Source organism: Arachis duranensis, chromosome 6 (assembly GCF_000817695.3).
Source record: "Arachis duranensis cultivar V14167 chromosome 6, aradu.V14167.gnm2.J7QH, whole genome shotgun sequence".
Classification (NCBI taxonomy): Eukaryota; Viridiplantae; Streptophyta; class Magnoliopsida; order Fabales; family Fabaceae; genus Arachis; species Arachis duranensis.
The window spans coordinates 105,716,269-105,737,027 of record NC_029777.3 but is presented as its reverse complement, the minus strand read 5'-3'; the positions used below and the strand labels follow the sequence as shown (position 1 = coordinate 105,737,027).

The window sequence follows — 20,759 nt, the reverse complement described above, 5'->3', positions numbered from 1 at the left end:
ATATATATATATATTTATTGCCCCACTATCAAAATTTTTTTGGATCTGTCACTGAATGCGGCATATATGTAGCTTTCTTATTTTTATCAATCGAGTAGAGATGGTGCCGGTGCCTCTACATATTTGGAAAAATGACGAAGTCAGATCCAAAAGAAGTGAGGTGTGGGCCATCATTTTGATCAATGTGTTTATATATATCACATGGACACGGTTTAAACATGGTCTTTGTGCTTATTATTGTTATAGTACTAGTATCCTCCATATCACACTCTGGACTACTTTTATTATTCGGCTAATTTCTTTTTGAAACAGAGAAAGAGAATGTGTTATTCATTGGTATGGATAGGTTGAGTGTTTTTTTTTAATATGGAGATAAGAAATCTGAATCGAATTTCATAATAAAATTTGATCAGTACACAAATATGACCCATAGATTTGTGATTTTAAAATAAAAAAATTATAAACACAAATCGAAGGATTACCATGTGTTTATAACACGCATCGGAAGAAAAGAATGTAATCTTAAAGATTTATTTTTGTGCTTAAACTTTATTCCAATAAATAATATATAATATAGATCAGATCTAAATACCTTTAGACGCTTTAGTAAAAACTTTATTCTTCGATTGTACGAAGACTCTATACGTATCCACACTGAGACCAACCTTTGCTGTCAACTCCTTGACCAATGGACATCTGATCTAAATTGAGAAACCTTTTGCAACTCTTTGTATGCCATAAAATTCTTCTCCAAGAATGAGGCTCACATACGTTTATGTGTGTAGAGGTAAAGGAATAAAATCCTTGTGTTTTTCTCTCGTGACTTTCCTGTAATCTTGACGTACATATATATAGTATGAGATTTGTTACCGATTTTAAATTTGATACTCAATTCAAATTTAAATCATATCTTGAAATTCCAAATCTGAATCATTCAAATTTTATGAATCATATCATAACTCAATTTAAAAACAGAATCAGTTAGGATCTCATCCAAATTCAGAAATAGAATAACTAATTATTCTCAAATCTCATTTAATATTCTCAATTATCATACTATTATTATATTCTTGGTGCTAGCAAAGAATATAATAATATTTCATTTGAATTAATATAATTATTTATTTGATCAAATCAAAATAATAATTAAATAATTCTATAGCAAAGGTTAGAACACTCGTTAGTGTGTGACCCCATAAGTTCAATACTAAGCGGGTAGTAAATTAGTCGTACTAAATTTACTAATCAAGGTTGGCGTCTAGCAACACTCCTCAACGACCCGATAGTATGACGTAATATATTTTTACTAAGAACCTTAGAAGAACAAAGTATAATTCCTTCCATCTTTCCAGCTCTTGGTTAACCTTTAGAGTATGGTTTAATTGTCAAACTCTAACTTGTTACCATTATTATAATGAACTGTGAATGACCTAAGAAACTTATTTCTTCATTCATTCAATCCCCTTGGCCAAGGTTTTATTCATCTCATTCATTATAATCATAGAGCTCAAACTCTTTACCGAGAGTTGACGGATTCCTTATTGACTGATAATTAATTCTACAAGTATTTAAATCATACCCAATATCCATTCAACTAGCACCCTAGGGTATTAGGTGTCCGGAATCAAAGTATAATAAATACGTTGTTAATTACTATGATAGTCGCAGGTCAAAGGAAACTCTAGTACTATGTTCATCTTGATAATATCCTATTGACAAATATGTGGTAATTATAACCATTAAAAATTCTCTGAGTGAGCCAGTTCAATAGTCATATCCCTATATGCACCATCTATATATATAATTTAATAAATGAGATCTATTAATCTTCATCAAATGAAGACCATTATATATATATTGATCTTTCCGGATTATTAATGTCCTTTTTAATAATCCTATGACCAAGAACAATTTAGATTAAATTATAAAAGATTTATCTCTTAATATTATGATCACTATCACAATGATAAATTTCTAAATTTAATCAAGGACCTTATTATATTAACATTTTAATATAATAACAATAACAAATTATTTGACACATGACTGATTGAATTGTGGTCATACTACTTATTCCCAACACAAATCTTAGTCTTAATTCACATTAGTAATGATAATGATTAAGGACGTTCTATGTCTCCTATCTTGATATATACGTATAATTTTTTAAGTCTTGATTTACGACTTATTAGTTATTACCACCTCATATTTTAAAAGGATTGGAATTTAGAAATTATTCAATTGAAATAAATATCTAGCAAAAAATTAAATTATTCTTGTGCCTTGTTATTATAATAAATGTGAATTTTCCTTTTGTCATTATGATTCTGAATAAACTTTCGGTATACATAATTCTGAATAATCTCCCCTTCAATCTTGTCCGCCTTGTAAATATTTTTCAAGATTTTTCTTTACTCCTTTTCATTCCCCTAATTGTACAACCACCTCCGTGAGTAGGGTCAACATTAAAATGAACTGAACCACTGTCGAAAATCTGGCAACCCCAAGCATCCAACTCCATGTTCCAGGAATCTGCACAAGTTAATCAAGATAGATAAGATGTGGACACATATTATTTCAAATAGTTTAGTCAAATACGTTAAATTATCTAATCGTTCTTAGTTATTATCTAAGCAGATATACCTTGGTGAATGCAAGATTTATAACGTAGGAGAGGAATTGGCCAAAGGTGATGAGGAGACCATTAATACAAACAAAAGCTCCTCTAATGGCAGTTGGGGAGGCTTCTGAGATGTAGAGAGAAAAAGTCATGGAAGTTATGCCAACTCCAAAATCAACCAAAATTTTTCCAACGATGAGGACCCAAGGAGCAGGGGCAATAGCCATGACTATTGTGCCAAGAAAAAAAATAATATAAGCTCCCAAGATAGAGATCTTACGCCCGAGCCTATCGTTCATCCATCCACCAACTGCACCACCAATGATGGCTCCCTACAGCCATACTTACAATGGCTTCCTGCAACCATAATTTCTTATCAACTTCTACAAAGTCCTCGCAAATGTAAAGCAAGGCTCTTGAGATAACACCGGTATCGTAGCCCAAGAGGAAACCTCCAATTCTATCAGATAGAGTAAGGCACATGATGTAGGATGAACTGGTTGCTCTTTTCTAGAATTACGTGAATTCTTGCTTACTTACTGCCTCTGGCCCTCCTTCCATTCTTACTGCTCACCTTATTAATTTAATATCAACCTTATTTATGATTTCTAGCTTACCTCTATCACTTGCACTCCACGCTGAAAATATTATTATTCCATCAATCATAAATCAATTGTTATTGTTTATTTATGCATGCAATTAATCTCATACATTTCATAATATCATGCAGACTTCCAATTATAAAGTGAAATATGATCTTAACACCTTACCAGAAAGGTAATTATTATTGTTCCTAATTAACCATGTAAAATTGCAATCATGAACTCAGAAATACTTAGGAATATATCCTATCATATCATTATTATTTATTTATATATAAAGGAAAAGCACAATCCAAAAAAGAATTGAGATAAATTAAACAGACAAAGCATGTTATATACTTGTATTACAAAAAAATTAGAGAGAAAATGAGCTTTGTTATGAAAACCACAACACTTTGATGTTAAACTTTCGTTGTATCTCTCTAATTCTTGTATTTTGTTATTTTGTTAGAGAACTTAGCTTTAGTTATAGATAAGATACACGAAAAACAGTTCAATTTTTATGGAAAAAAACAAGAAATTGGATATGATTAAAAAACACTAATATACGGTTAAGACAGGGTTGAATATAATAAGGCAAGCTTTGCTTATTATTTCCTATAGACAGATTTTGGTGCCTTGTTGTTTGTTAAAGATATGAATATATTAGCTGCCACTAACGGGGAAGATTTATATATAAAGGAGAGAAAAGACAGAGTTTAAACCATCGCCAGTAACTTTAAACTTTTGAGACAAAAGGGAGCGTAATACCACACAACTGATCTGAGAGACCTTCTGCAAAAATTTAACATCAGAGTGCTGTGGTTTTCTTAGCAAAGTTCATTTTCTCTCTGTTTTTTCTGTAGTACAAGTACGTAACATATTTTATCTATTTAATTTATCTCAATTCTTTTTTGGATTGTACTTTTTCTTTATATATAAATAAATAATAATGATATGATAGGATATATTCCTAATTATTTCTATGTTTTTGATCACAACTCTACATGGTTATTTAGGAACACTAATAATAATCTTTTTGATAAGGTGTTAAGATCAGGACAAGAAAAAATAGATATTATTGATTAATTATCGTTGAAATCAAATTTTACTTTATAATTAGAAATCTGCATAATGTTATGAAATGCATGAGATTAATTGTATGCATAAATAAACAAAGATTAATGGAATAATAATATTTTTAGCGTGGAGTGCAGGTGGTAGAGGTAAACAAGAAATCATCAATAAGGTTGACATTAAATTAATAAGGTGATCAGTAAGGATGGAAGGAGGGCCGGAGACAGCGAGTAAGCAAGAGTTCACAGAATTCTGGAAAAGAGCAACCAGTTCGCCCTATATCATGCGCCTTGCTCTATCGGCCGGAATTGGAGGTCTCCTCTTCGGCTACGACACCGGTGTTATCTCAGGAGCCTTGCTTTACATTCGCGAGGACTTTGTAGAAGTTGATAAGAAATTATGGTTGCAGGAAGTCATTGTAAGTATGGCTGTAGCGGGAGCCATCATTGGTGCTGCACTTGGTGGATGGATGAACGACAGGCTCGGCCGTAAGACCTCTATTTTGGGGGCTGATATTGTTTTCTTTCTTGGTGCAATAGTCATGGCTATTTCCCCTGCTCCTTGGGTCCTCGTTGTTGGAAGAATTTTGGTTGGTTTTGGAGTTGGCATAGCTTCCATGACTTCCCCGCTCTATATCTCAGAAGCCTCCCCAGCTGCCATTAGAGGAGCTCTCATTTGTATCAATGGTCTCCTTATTACCTTTGGCCAATTCCTCTCCTACCTTATCAACCTGGCATTCACCAAGGTATATATATATATACTAGGATAATAATTAAAAAAATTAGATAATTAACATATTTGACTAAACCGTTTACCATAATATGCAGACTTCTGGAACGTGGCGTTGGATGCTTGGGGTGGCTGGACTTCCGGCGGTGGTTCAATTTGTTTTGATGCTAACCCTGCCTGAGTCACCGAGGTGGTTGTACAACCAGGGGAAAGAAAATGAGTCAAGAAAAATTCTGGAAAAGATTTACAAAGCAGACGAGATTGAAGGGGAGATAAAAGTGATGAGAGAAGCGGTAGAACAAGAGAAGCAAGTGGAAGGGTTGATCGGTCAAACTCTTGGAGAGAAAATGAAGGCTGCTTTCAGCAACGTTGCTGTTCGAAGAGGATTGTATGCAGGCGTGACTGCTCAAGTCGCTCAACAATTCGTTGGCATCAACACCGTCATGTATTACAGCCCAACCATTGTTCAGTTTGCTGGCATCGCATCAAAATCTACCGCACTTGCACTCTCCCTTGTCACTTCTGGTCTCAACGCCGTCGGATCTATCCTTAGCATGCTTTGCATCGATAAATATGGAAGGAAAGCTCATGCTCCTATCCCTTATTGCAATCATCATTTGCCTCCTCACTCTCACTGGAGTTTTCTATCAGGCAGCTACCACTGCTCCTCCAATTGACAATGTTGACACCCTCAGTTTTGGTGCTAACGCTACATGCCAAGCTTATCTTGATGCCCCTAATGTATCTTCATGGAACTGCATGAAATGTTTGAAAGCTGAATGTGCCTTCTGTGCCAGCACTGGGGGCAATGTAAGTTCATCACTTCCATCTCTTTCAACTTATATATTGTATTAGTCTAGTCTAATCTAACGTAATCAATGAACATGATGCAGCATCTTCCAGGAGCGTGCTTGGCAGAAACAAAGGAAGTCAGAGTGGTGTGCGGTGAGCAAAAGCGCGTGTGGTTTTCTGATGGATGCCCAAGCAAAATTGGAGTTCTTGCAGTTATAGTGTTGGGACTATATATCCTTGCGTACTCTCCTGGAATGGGATCAGTGCCTTGGGTTTTGAACTCAGAGATTTACCCATTAAGATTCAGGGGAATTTGTGGAGGCATAGCAGCAGTTTCAAACTGGTGTGCTAATCTCATAGTGAGTTTAACATTCTTGTCACTCATCCATGCACTTGGGGCTGCAGGAACATTCCTCCTCTTTGCTGGGTTTTCCACAATTGGACTAGTTGCCATCTATCTATTGGTACCAAAAACAAAAGGGCTTCAGTTTGAAGAGGTTGAGAAGTTGCTTCAGAAAGGGTTCAACCCTTGCGGTTGCACCAATCCAAAGACAGATGAAGAGAAAGCAAGTATTGGTAAATAAACAATATGATATGATGAAGTTGTTAGTTATCTCTTTTCATATAGATTGAGAATTGGATGATTCTCTCTTCGAGGAATGGAAATTAAAGGAGGAGATAAATATAATTGCTGCTTCAGTGCGTGCGCTCTCTTCTTCAAAATCCATGCTGACAGAGCGATAGAGAATTTCTCCATGTATGTCAAATTTGTATCCAATACATTAAATAAGAAAAGAGGCACGTTGTATGAATACTTTTATGAAAAAGTATAAGGAGCCAGCAGTTTTATTAAAATCTGGTCAACAACAAAAAAGGGAGTAATTCCACACCATTATATGTAATTTTATAACATTAAAAATATTAATGATAGCTAATTTGTGACTACAAATCACAAAATTTGTTGGTCCTCTAACACTCTTCTACTTTTATTTTTGTTTTCTTTACACATTTGGCATTTTCATAATTATAAAAAAAATCACAAAACATTATCTTTATATAATTTTTTTTCCAATAAGTCAGTGACGAATTATACTACCACCATAACAATATAAAATATTAAAATAGTTAAATATTTTTGTATTTCACACAAAAATATATAAAGAATTTAACCTCTTATTTATTTTATTTATTTTTACTATTAGATTAAAACGTGATCATATAAAAAGAGAATATAATTTCTTTAAAAAAAATCTCAATATATACATTAGAAAGGTGAAATAATTTATTTTTAATAAAAAGTTTCAAATTAAGCACATAATTAATATATATTTTAGAGAATTAGGTTAAATTTTTCATAAATTATTTTTTTCTCCTAAGTCTTCATTCCACAGCGAGTCCAATACCACAGTGTAATTTACAACTTCAACAAGAACCCACCTAAACTAACATAAACTAAGTTGTTATTTTTGTGCATGCGTGCATGACCTTTAGGCTTTAATTTTACACAAGCTCAATAAATTATTGAATTTTTAAGCAATATATATGTTATTTAGTAAATTTGTGGTACTAAGTGTATGTCAGTTACCTAAAATATTTTTCTTTCTCAAAAACTTTAACACCTCATTATGTTGTTCATCAGTTTAATTAACTGATATTAACTTAACATTATATTAAACTAAACATCATTATTTGCAGCCACTATAAATAAATAAATAAAAGCCTAGGCCATTATTCTTTCGGGTTCTAATTAGGGAAAAAAGGTTTCATTTAAACTTATATTACGCTTGAAAGCCGTACTACTTTTTGCCCCTAGATTGAAAAATCAACAGTATCGAAGTATCGAATCATTTTACTTAGAGTAGAATGACAATTAGGTTTTTCATGATTTTGATTTTGGACTAATTAGTCTTTGAAGAAAAAAAAATTACCAATTAACTAGATGTAAATAATAGACATGCATATCCTTCTGTCAGTAGATAGTACAAAACGAAAGAAGTTGCTCATGTATTTTGTTATCTACAGTGGTGTGTGTTTTGTTGTTGCCACATGAACATGGAATGAATATAATTTTAGACGGGAAATGATTAAATAACGTGATATATTGTTGCTTATGGATTTTTCATTTGGTTTTTGATGTAGAAACAGCTAAAAGAGAATAGCGCAAACAGCACAGTAGTGCGAACAAGTGGCATGGTGGGTCCTATAAAGAAACAGAATATCAAGTGCGTTGAATGAGTGTGGGTTCCACTCCCACAGGCCATTACATTTTCTTAGACACATTGACACTATTTTAGACTTTTTTAGTTTCGAATTGCAAAAATATTTAGACTAATTTCTTGTTAATTGTTATTTAAGCATTAGACATAGGGATAGGGGAGATAATAAGTAGGGTAGAATAGAGTTTGGAGCTAACTCTAACTTTATTCGCAGATCGAGAATATGTCAACTCTAATCTTACAATGAATTTTTATACACGAGGACTTTTCCAAATTAAAAGTAATAACTATTAGTATCTTCTATCTCTCTGCACCTCTGTCTCTAACCAGAACCTAGATTGAAGACTCTCTTCTTCGACATTCAGCATCGTTCTTCTTTTTCTACCTCAAGGTTTCACCATGTCACCATGCTATTAAGAGTTCCATGTTGCCATCGATCTCTGCACGTTGCTCTTCCACAACACTGTTGGTCCCTGCACACACCTCTTGCTTGGCGTGCATAGGCGGCTGCTGCTGCATTGAGCCATTGAGAACCATCCGCCCAATTGCCTAATGACTCTGAATACACTGTCATTGCGCCAAGGATTTGAATAGTTTGAAAAGAGAGAAGAACATATTTTGGAAATGATGATAATGGTAAATAGTTCTAAAAGGATAAAATTGAAAAAAATGTTGTTGACTATATTTTGATCAGAAGAATTTGAAGATAGGGATAAAAATAATGCAAATCGAAAACATTAAGAATAAAATTAAAACAAATTAATATTTGGAAAAGTATAGATAGATAATGAGAATACTAAATAATGTGAACAATGGATATGTCGGATGTTCAATTCAATAGGTATGCAGATGATTATGTTCATTAGTTTTAATTGGATGGTTATTTCTTTTGATTCGATTTACTCATACAAAGTTAACAATGACTGGATGTTCAATTCACTTGGTGTACAGATGGTTATCCTAATAATGTTAAGGTTTATGAGGTAATTTGGAGTGGAGTGTTTTTTTTTACTTTATTGGGTCAATTTTAGAATCTATTATTCACATTGTTTACAAAAATTATTGTCTACCTAACAAAATCAATAAAATTTAGATATATTTTTAAAATTTTTAATAAATTTTAAAAACAAAAAATATACTATTAAATGAATACTAGTTGAGGATTGTGTCCCACATTTTTTATAAGGGAATAATAGGCATCCAAATGAATTATTGGACTAATCTGTTTAGTCCATTATTTTTTTGAATTAATTGGACCCATTTTATTTAACCCATAATTTAAATAAATTTGATTTTAATAACAAAATATATCTGTTTAAACAAATGAACAGATTAATGCAATAAATTTAACCCATTTTGAGAGGCCCTAGTCCCTTTCGTACTAAAATTAAAAAAAAATTGCATCCTAATTATTCGGAATCTAGGATGGATAAACATAATGTGGCTGAATTGACAATTCAAGTCATAGTAGGGAATAAGATTCCAATATGATCCCACTAAACATTACGCACTTGCCGCCGGCAAAGATATTAACTATGCCTCGAGCCAAATTATTAGGCCCCAAGTAATTTGGTCCAAAGTATTTCATAAATATAAAATTACCAGAATTAATTAAATTTTTTAAAAAATTATTTCTTTTAATAAAACAGTCAATTTTCTATAAATATAAAATCTAGACATGCCACATATCATTGATTAAGTACATTAGTGCATGGCATACCATCAGTCAATACTACGTCTATATGTCATAACACAAGCCACATCAATGTATCACTACTGACTAGTGTTATTGGCTGATCAATAAACAGAATAACTTATAAAATATAACTAGTATTTTACCCATAATAACATTACAAAAATATAATCTTTTTAAAACTACGTCGATTTTATCCTGATATTATAGATTATACTACAAAAAATTTAATAAAATCAAACTATTTTTATAAAAAAAATCGCAAAGAAATAAAAGTCCTCATCGACTAACAAGATCAGGGTTTTCATAAATAAAAAAATTAAATAATAAATTTTTTAGTTATTATTTTTATATGAAAAAATTTATTTACAGAGACTCTGATCTTCTTAGCCGACGGAGACTTTTGTCCTTTACGACCATTTTGTAAATGTAATTTAATGCTATAAATTTTGTTTTATAATCTATAATATCAGGATCAACGTAATTTTCAAAGATTTATATTCCCATAATAGTATTACGGATAAAAATACTAGTTTTAGTTGTAAAGTTAGTAATAGACAATTAACGAATGGTAAAATTTCAATGTTTAAAATAATGCAATTATTTAAATAACTACTAGTTTTTACTCAATATACAACTACTGACCTTATTTGAAATGCATGATAAAGAGAAATTACCATAAAATTTTCAAAAAATTAACGGAATTACGGATAAAAATACTAGTTTTAGTTGTAAAGTTAGTAATAGACAATTAATGACAGGTAAAATTTCAATGTTTAAAATAATGCAATTATTTAAATAACTACTAGTTTTTACTCAGTATACAACTACTGACCTTATTTGAAATGCATGATAAAGAGAAATTACCATAAAATTTTCAAAAAATTAACGAAACAATTACTTTTTATTTTGTTTAATCTGAAGGATGTGTTCAATTTTTAGACTCTCGCCTTTCGGTGTCCATAAAATGTTAAACAATACATTTAGGTCATATGGTCGTACATAAATGCCTATTTCGAATATAGAAATTGTTGCAATTACAAGTATGAATTTCAAGACCAAAAAAAGAAAGTTATGAATTTTATATTCCTATACTTCTAAAACATTTTCGGCGAGCTTTAGAAATATTCCCGACTATTTTTTTTATTTACAATACTTCAAGAAAAGCTTCTATAAGACATTAAATATACCTAAAAAATTACAAGTATTTCCATGATAGGACAGCCATTAGCTTCGACACTTGAAAGGAAAAAAAAATTTGCTTAAAGAAGGCTCATTTAAGTTCGAATTAAAAGATATAAAATCACATGACATAAACAGCATGACTTAAATAATGGTACGCCATTTTTTTTCCTTTCACCAACACAACCCTAATCTCCACTTGTGTTGACAATAAGAATTGGAAAGAACAAAAGATTTGCTGTAAACCTTTAAATAAATTTTACTCAAAACAGCATATACAGGATACAAAATTTATGCTACCAAAAGTAAGCAGGTTAATGCTCACTTTGATCTCCATAAGTACACGTGTCAGTCATTTTAGTTCTCATTGATTTTAACGAGTCAAGTAAAATGATTCACGCGTGTACATGGAAGAACCAAAGTAAGCATTAACCTGCAAAAAAATCATTGTGTAAACTAATTTGTGCATGCCTTCCATGCTCGGCTAAATTTCGCTAGTCTATAACTTGTGTGTGTAAGCCTTAACTCCATATGTGTATGTTAAATTTCAATTTTGACCTTATCAAATCGATTAGTTCCGATTTCATTGCTGGAATATTTTTCTTGGCATGATGGAAATGGAGCACAGCAGGAAGCAATGTCGATTCCGGCCACCTCCATAGCATTGCAGACCCATTCAGGAACATCACCTTTGGGGAACTGCAGTAGAAACGTGTGAGAAGATTTAATAACAGTCAACAAATATTTTTGATAGTTTGAAAAAAATGATATTGGTAAAAATATCTTTCAATTCGAAGATAAATATTTAAATTTCAAACATACAAACATTAACATGAATGCAGATGAAATTGAGAACAATAACGAAATGAAGTATTAAATACCATTGTTTGTAAAAAGTCACATACAAACCTACAAAAAAATAAAAATAAAAGGGTTAGTGGCATATAGGGAGGCTTTGAACTTCTCAAGGGGAAAAAGCTATAATTAATAATAGAAAAGAGATCCAATGATAGGAACACATAATTAAATATAAGCATACATTGGGAACCTTCCCTCAACTATTGATGTGTGTAAATTCCTGCTAAGCTGCAAATTTAAAAATACAAGGACTTTAGTTGAACATATATATACATATACTGATCATTAATTTGCAAAATTTTATATAATGTAGAGTTTTCTACCGGCATCATGTAATATAAATTATGATATGATAGAAGCTGAGACCCCATGGCGTCTTTAGTGACAAGGCAATGGATGTAGGCCTTGGTGTAGTTCTTGCAAACCTATGAGGAAAAAAGAAAAAATATATATATAAAAATATGTCAATTTCATCAAATAACTCATCAAATAAAGAAGTACCCTCTCAGAAGCATACCATACAAGGGCAGGTAGATCAATTGGTCGAGTATCATCAGCCGTGGTTCTATGTTTTAGTTTTAGTACTCCCTACAAACACACCACAAAGAATTAAGTTTAAAATCATGCGGATGCATCAACAAGTGGACTATGATGGCATGAAAAAATTATAAGGTTATGTTCAGTTAGACGGAAAAGAAGGGCTACATTTTGTGGTGCTAAATTTTAAAGGAAGAAAGAAAAATTTTCAGAGTAAAATTCACTAATTCTACGGATTTTACTTTATATTTGACTAGGGTAAATGTTTGCCCCTGTTTAGTGAAATGCATATTTGAGCTCTTGAGAATTTTTATTTTCTCTGTATACCAAACAACTTGTAATTTTAAGGAGATAATATTTTCCTCCTTTAATTTTTATTCCATAAAGTTTTGTTCCCAAAAATTTTAATTGTAACATAGCCTAAATTGTCCATAAAATGGAAAAAGATCACCTCAGGAATAAGGGCAGTCCCAAAACGTGCTGTACGGGTGGGGTAGACACAATCATACATGTCTGCACCCAAAGCACTACAAACAACAATATCAAGTGGATAACCAACTCCCTGGAACAAGTACAAGCAAATGGTATGAAATTGATTTAATTTGAAATGTATATCAAAGTAATGGCTGCTATGATGAAAGTTATTCTGACCATAACGTATCACGGTTTATCCTCTGGCAAAGCAGTAGTGCACTGAGCAACAACTTGCCAAAATGAATCTTTATCTTCGCCTCCTGCAAGACCACCAATAGCATAGCTGTGACAAAAGAAAATTATATTAAGCTTCTTAGCAACATTACGAAACTATTGATTCCACATGTCCTCCTTTATTTCACAAGGTTACTTCTAACTGTAGTATGTCAATGAAAGAAGACCTTTATCTATTCATGCATATTTTTGGAATGCTATACTATTTTTCTTCACTTTTTTGATAAGTACTAGATACTAGATCAACAATCCTAGTTTTTCTTTTCTTTTGTTAAATTGAATTAGGAATAACACATTAAATTGTCTCGAGTTAGTTTAACTCACAATTTATAGTTTAACTTTAACAAATTACCCAGTAATGATTCATGAATAATATGACCAAGCCCATTTTATGTGGTGCCTAAACAAAAAGAAACTGGAGCTGACATTCAAACCAGCTAGTATTGTATATTGTCTAGTATAGTTCTAAAAGACAGCACAAAATAAATAAATAATATTAGAAATGGCAATAAGCTTGAGACCACAAAATAGACTATATGACTAAATAAACTTACACTTACCCAGGCAAGTTGCGGTCTACCAAACCTTTGACACAGATGTCCCTGAGTACAGCATATTGCAAATTATAAATTTATAGTTAGCTACTTGTTTCACAACATCCACGTTGATAATAGGAAGAACATCATGGTTTGTGCTAAAATTTACCTCAACTCAGGATCTAAACCACCTTGTACAATACCAAACAAGTTCTGATCGTGAGGTCTCTTGTGCGCTGTTAACAGAAGGAATGTCCATTATATTTATCATTGGAAACAACCAAAGACTTAAATGATACACTTCAATAACATAATTACCTGCTATGCATCTGTCTATCCATCTAAGCGTTTGATACATAGCTTCCTCAATTCTTGGACCAGTAATGGTGGTCTTTACGACATCATCCAAATCCATAATAACATCTGCTCCAATTCTATTCTGTACAATTTATGACGAACATAAGAAAGAAAAATCAATTTTCTTAAAATATATTGTTACAGTTTGCTAGCCGTAAGCTCCAACCAGAAACTCCAGAAGCAGGTACAAGAAACCAGAAATTATTGAAGGGATCAAGAAAACGTGCATAAGAACAACGAATCAATTTCCAGTGCTATACTTTGTAGTCAGTACTACAATCTATTATGCATTGTCACTTGCAATTTTCTATGAGGCTTAAATTATAAACATTAATTGAATATCTAATAAAAGATCATCTTTTTCAATTTGGAAATACTATATTGGGAATAACTATAACTTAAAATAAGAATTCAATGAACAACTTCTATCTGAAAGCAAATCATAATATGTGGAGTCCTAAAAGTTTTTCAAATTTTAAATAAACTATCAAGTATTGATTGAAAGAAACATATGGAGGAAAAACAATTAATCTACATACTTGTATCTGAATTGATTCTTCGGGTGTAAGAAGCATTGGCTTGCCATCCACCGGTGACTGAAGCAAGAAAATAATTCTATAGTTACAAATAACATAATTTCATTGTAGATTACAATTGCAACCTTTTCTTATTATAATTTTTTGTCTTGTTTTAAAATGGAAAAAAGGTTAGATACAAACTTGCCTGCGAAACTTGAAAATAATATATACCTGAAATGTCACACCTTCTTCTGTGATATCAGCAAGATGCAACAATGAGACCTAAAACATTAGTGAGGTAGATTGGTAAGATTTTTAACAAAAAATATAAATGATTTTTTTCAACATTGTCCCTGAATACAGTTATCAATTAGCGAAAAGATAATACAAATTCACTTCACACAACAAATTTAGCTCCAATGTCATTTTTTTTGTCCTGCCTAAGTGCCTATCTACACAGCCTTAGGCTTCTTTCTGTTATAACCTTGATTACTTTCAATACTTCTCTTAGTATGATCAACATCATTCTTCATTTTGAAGTGACATTATACTATAACTTTTGATTTTGATACAGATAAACTTGTACAAAGGTTGAAGACAGAGACACAATAATAAGAAAAAACACAAGCCACAAACAATGTTGTGCATGAAAAATTATTAGATAAAATTAGTATGCAACAGTATTACTTGATGGAACCCGATGATAATAATATAATTACTAGAATGCTCGAAATTACAACAGTAAAAGGAAAAGGTATACATTAAGTCAAACAACAACCATTTGAAAGCCACCAGAGTCTGTAAGCATAGCCCGTGGCCAGTTCATAAAATTGTGAAGACCACCAGCTTCTTCGAGAAGCTCGGAAGTAGGTCGAAGGGCCAAGTGATATGTGTTTCCCAGAATTATTTGGCAACCAATTCTCTCAAGTTCATTATTTGTCAAGCCTTTGATTGTCCATGTTCATTTAAAACCCTCCAATTAGGAATGCAAAATTGTGACATCTATAGTGCAAGATAACCATTTAGAAATCTGTCAAAAGCCTAGGAAAGAAAAAATCAACTCAACCAATGCAAATATCAACATTGAATGTTCTATGGACATGAGTAACCGATGTCCATAATTTCCCCCCAAAACAACAAACTCAATATGAATGCAATATTATATTATAAAAATATGAAACAATTTGGCAACAACTTTGAAGGTGAACTTTGTTATCTTATAGCATGAAATGGCTTGTGCATGAGAATGAAAAACAGAAAACTTCATTTGCTGTATATCTGATACGTGGTCAGGAGCGCATTTTCGAGCTAAGGGACGGAATGGTAATCTTGTCATATTCAAGGATCTGAATACTAGAAGAATTGTACCAAGCCAGTCGACATCAAGAAGACCAAGAATTCGTCTCTCAAAAACAGTGGTGCTGAAAGGGCGACAACTCATAAGGCCCATTTAGCTAAGTCAGGATAGCAAGACGCCCAATAATGCTTTTCAAATTCATTGGGAGGCATAATTTATTATTAATTTTTGAATTTTCAGGCATTTATTTTGGTTTGTTTGTTGTTAGAGTTTGTTGGAAGATTTGATTTGCTTAGTAGTATTTTTAGGGATTTTAAATTTAAATCAAATCTGATCTAATCCAATAAGATCAAATCTGATTTAAATTAGTTATCTTATCTTATCTTTTAACTAGTTTGTTTGGGGTCTATTTAAACACCTTTGGTGAGACAATTTACATAACTTTTGACGAATAAATTTCTGTTGCTTTTAAGCACGTTTTATTGTGTGAGAAGTGAGGTGAGTGATTTACTTCGCTTGTTGCATGAGGAAGATTGGAGGATCCAACACTAAGGTGATATGCGTGGTGGTTTCTTTTGATTTTCGTCCCTCTGATCTAGGTTGTCAAGGACAAGTTATTTGAAGGTCTAGTAGGAAATCCTTTCCAGTGACCTAGGTTGCTAAGAACAGGCATCTTAGAGGTCTAGTAGGAAAACCTTTATCTATCTTTTATGTTTTCGCGGTGTCACTTTATGCCAATAAATTCCTCTTCTTGTTGTCATTCTTTTCTTGTCCCCTTTACTGAATAATCCTTATCTATTGTGATATAACTCCTAAGCCCCAATCTAATTCTTATCAATGATAAGGAATAGACTGGGATTTAGGGGTTTTATCACAATAGATAAGGATTATTCAGTAAAGGGGACAAGAAAAGAATGACATCAAGAAGAGGAATTTATTGGCATAAAGTGACACCGTGGAAACATAAAAGATAGATAAAGGTTTTCCTATTAGACCTCTAAGATACCTGTTCTTAGCAACCTAGGTCACCGAAAAAGATTTCCTACTAGACCTTCAAAAAACTTGTGCTTGATAACCTAGATCAGAGGGATGAAAATTGAATCACCGAATTTTATCCATGCAACAAGCGAAGCGAAGCAAATCACTCACCTCACTTCTCACACAATAAAACGTGCTTAAAAGCAACTGAAACTTATTCATCAAAAGTGATGTAAATTGTGTCACCAAAGATGTTTAAATAGACTCCAAACAAACTAGTTAAAAGATAAGATAAGATAACTAATTTAAATCAGATTTGATTTAAATTTTAAAATCCTAAAGATATGATAACTAATTTAAATCATATTTGATCTTATTATATTAGATCATATTTGAGTTAAATTTAAAATCCCTAAAAATACTACTAAGCAAATCGAAAGTAAATCAAATCTTCTAACAAACTCTAACAACAAAACAAATCAAATAAATGCCTGAAAATTCGAAAATTAATAATAAATTATGCCTCCTATTGAATTTGAAAAGCATTATTGGACTTCTTGCTGTCCTGACTTAGCCCAATGGGCCTTATGAGTTGTCGCCCTTTTAGCACCACTGTTTTTGAGATGGATTCTTGGTCTTCTTGATGTCCAAGACTGGTTTGGTACAATTCTTCTAGTATTCAAATCCTTGAATATGACAAGATTACCATTCCGTCCCTTAGCTCGAAAATGCACTCCTAACCATGTATCAATATTAGAAATGATAAATTGGAAACTCTAACCTTGAGTACCCACTGGCATAAATAATGGTGTTTGACACACAAAGTGAGGGAGGGTCAATTGAGCTGCACGAGCACGAATGAACCGGCCAAGAATCTGAGAAAGCAAACATAATAATAAAACTTCAGGAAAAAAATAACCAAAGAATGGTTCAACAAGTGCACACAGTGCTTCTCAGCCCTTATTTAGAGTTATCACTTATTCTCTTGTATGCATACACATATCATTCTTTCAGCCTCAGTCATCCAAAGGTAAAACAACAACAATAGCAATAAATGAATGTCGTTGATTTTCACATAAATAAGACAACAAAACTTCAGCAATGTAGAGGCGTAAGAGAACTAAAATAGAATGGGAAGTTGAACCTCGAAATGAAGCGCCATGGGCTTTGTTTGAGGAGGGGCGTAGGGGACGCAACTAATGGTATGTCCTAGCATGGAAGAAGAAGGGCCGTAAGCAATGACATTATGAACAACACAAACAAAGAAGTATTACATGAATAGAAGTTTTAGATAGAAAGAACTTACAGAGAGAGAGAGAGGGGAGGAACAAGAACATGCGACGAATGAAGTGCCATAAGCTATTGAAATCGTTAAAGCTGTGGTGTGCGTACCTTCATGGCTGTGAAAGCAGGTTGGCCGGAGCTTGTGATGTGGTAGAGTGTTGCTAATGTTTGGTCTCAATCTCAAAGGAACCGCAATGGCAATGCTATTTCTCATTACAGGATGAAAACTAACCAAACTATACCTTGCATTAAACAAGCTACGGCAACTTCAGACTAAGCCTGGCCTGTAACATGTTAAAAAATCTATCACTACACTAATAATAGAAACTAAAAAGGATTCAAGAGATAACTATCCCAATTGGTGTCCAACTTGCATACTAAATTATCACAAAAACAAGGGGATATATGAAACAAAAGAAGAACCAAATTTGAAAATAAATAAACTAGCTTACTACTTTATAAAAATATTGTCTAAAACAGGACAAGTAAGTAAAACGTGCAGTAGATGAAAATTAAATGATTAAAAGTTAATCATTGTGAACAAAAATTGCAGAAATCAATACACATGGAACAACGAAAATAGATGTGACTCAAAATGCTAACAAGAGCGTGAATGAAACTGATACCTAAAACAGAAAACTCAATAAGAATCAGTATTTAAAAAATAAAATTAGCTTACTATAGCTAGCACGTTCAATTAACTAGGACAAAATAATCAAACATGGTCACATGGACCGTTATGGAAAATTAAAGAAGTCAATGCAGATTCAAGAAAGAAAATGAAAGAAGAGAAAAATTGTAAGGGGGCAGAAGAGAAACCTGTGACGCGAGGGAGAGGAGAACGGGGTGAGGGGGCTTTGAAATGTGAAGAGGGGAGGATGAAAATTTTGAGGGGGGCGGCTAACAAAGCTTCGTAGAGTTGAGTTGAATTGACAATTGAGCACCATTAAAGTGGGTTTAGGGTTTTAAGGTTGAAGTTTAAAATTTAATTATTTCATTAATTAATCCGTCGGCGGAATAGAATTAAAGGACCGCACTATTTCTGTCTAAAGTAAGATAAAATAAATGCAATGGTTGGATAACCTAGCTCGGGGCTTTGGGCACGTGTTAAAGACTTAAAGTACAAAGAACCCACAGCGGTAAGCCGGTAAATGTTTTTTTATTTTTCACCGTACTTTTTAATTCGGTACATCAAAAATTAATCTATTACAAATTAAAATTTTATTTAAAAGCTTGTTGCATAGTTATCAAAATCGAACCGGTAATCAATCCGGTCACATGACCGGGTCACCAGATCACTGGTTCAACCGGTGGGTCACTGATTCACCCAATTAACTCGGTCATAATTAAAAAATATAAAATTATATAATAAAATTAAAATAACATCTTAAAACTTAAAATACAAGTCTTTACAAACATTAATAATCTAATATCAATGTTTAAACGTAACTAATGATCTAAAAAAGATAATAAAGTGGTTTCTAGTACAAAATATGTTCTCAATTTAAATCAACAAGGACGAACGAAGAACACAATCGATAAATCAAGTCCAAGGAATTGCTGATGATGCTTGTTCTTGAGATGGTGGCGTTTCTAATGGTGTTTGAGATGAAAACATTTTTAAAATTCTAGTAAAAGAAATAAAATATTTTCAGCAACCAAAAATTTACCTAAATGAGTTTTTAAGCAATACAACAACAACCACCAAAGTATTCAATTCAAAGTTTCAAACATTATCATCCAGCAACAAAATTCAAGTATTCAACTAAACCATTATCCAACAAGCAACTCTGTTATGTAGCTAAGTATTCAAATTTTCTCAAAATACAACAGCAACATTAACCAAATTCAATAACAATTCTAAGTTTCTAACTCAAATTTTTTCAAATTCAACAACTCTAAAACCAAATACAACAGCCACATTAACCAAATTCAATAACAATTCTAAGTTTCTAACTCAAATTTTCTCAAATTCAACAACACAACAGCAACATTGACCAGATTCAATAACAATTCTAAGTTTCTAACTCAATTTTTTTAATTTCAACAACTCAAACCAAATATAACAGCAACATTAACCAGACTCAATAACAATTCTAAGTTTCTAATTCTCTCCAGTTCAACAACTCTAAAACCAAATACAACAGTAACCACCAGATTCAACATTGATTCTAGTGAAAGAACAGAGTAGAAAACTTGAAGGGAGCTCACCTAATTGACCGGTTCCAACACCGCGACTGCTGCGACACAAGATGACGACCACCTCCACCCGAGGAAGCAACGGTTGCTTGACTGGTTCCGTCTGCTTCTGCCGCCGACGAACCGAACGCAAGGGCACGGGACAGCGACGGTGACCGAGGTGAGGGGACAAGATGAGAGACTGAGAGAGCGACGAAATGAGGCCGTGGGAGGCTGAGAGCGACGAGGTCAAGGTGAGGCCATAAGCCAGTAAGTGAGACGGAGAGAGCACAGACCACAGAGATGAGGCTGGAGCTTAGCTGGGTGAGGGTAGTTCCACCGTTCCACACTCTCACTCACATTCAGAGTCTCAGATTTTGGATTTGGGCATTAGATTTGAAAGGGAAAAGAGAAGGAGGGGTGTCTTTTGAACGACGCCATTTTACTTTGTTGTTGGCGGACATAAAATAGGCTCCGATTTTCATGACCATAAAACATCTGAACTATTAATGATCTTAATAAGAAAACATATATTTTAGTGTTTTTTTTTCTGTGACTATATATTTTAGTGTTTTAATAACTATCAAATAATTTATATTTAATTTTATTTATTAATTA

At 32.8% G+C, this 20,759-nt stretch overlaps 2 pseudogenes; one reads left to right on the top strand and one right to left on the bottom strand.

The window, feature by feature from the left end:
- The first annotated feature begins 4,483 nt into the window (after positions 1-4,483).
- On the top strand, positions 4,484-6,383 carry LOC107495499 (inositol transporter 4-like; annotated as a pseudogene).
- A 4,491-nt stretch (positions 6,384-10,874) lies between these two features.
- LOC107495584 (uncharacterized) lies at positions 10,875-15,854 on the bottom strand (annotated as a pseudogene).
- Positions 15,855-20,759: the final 4,905 nt, after the last annotated feature.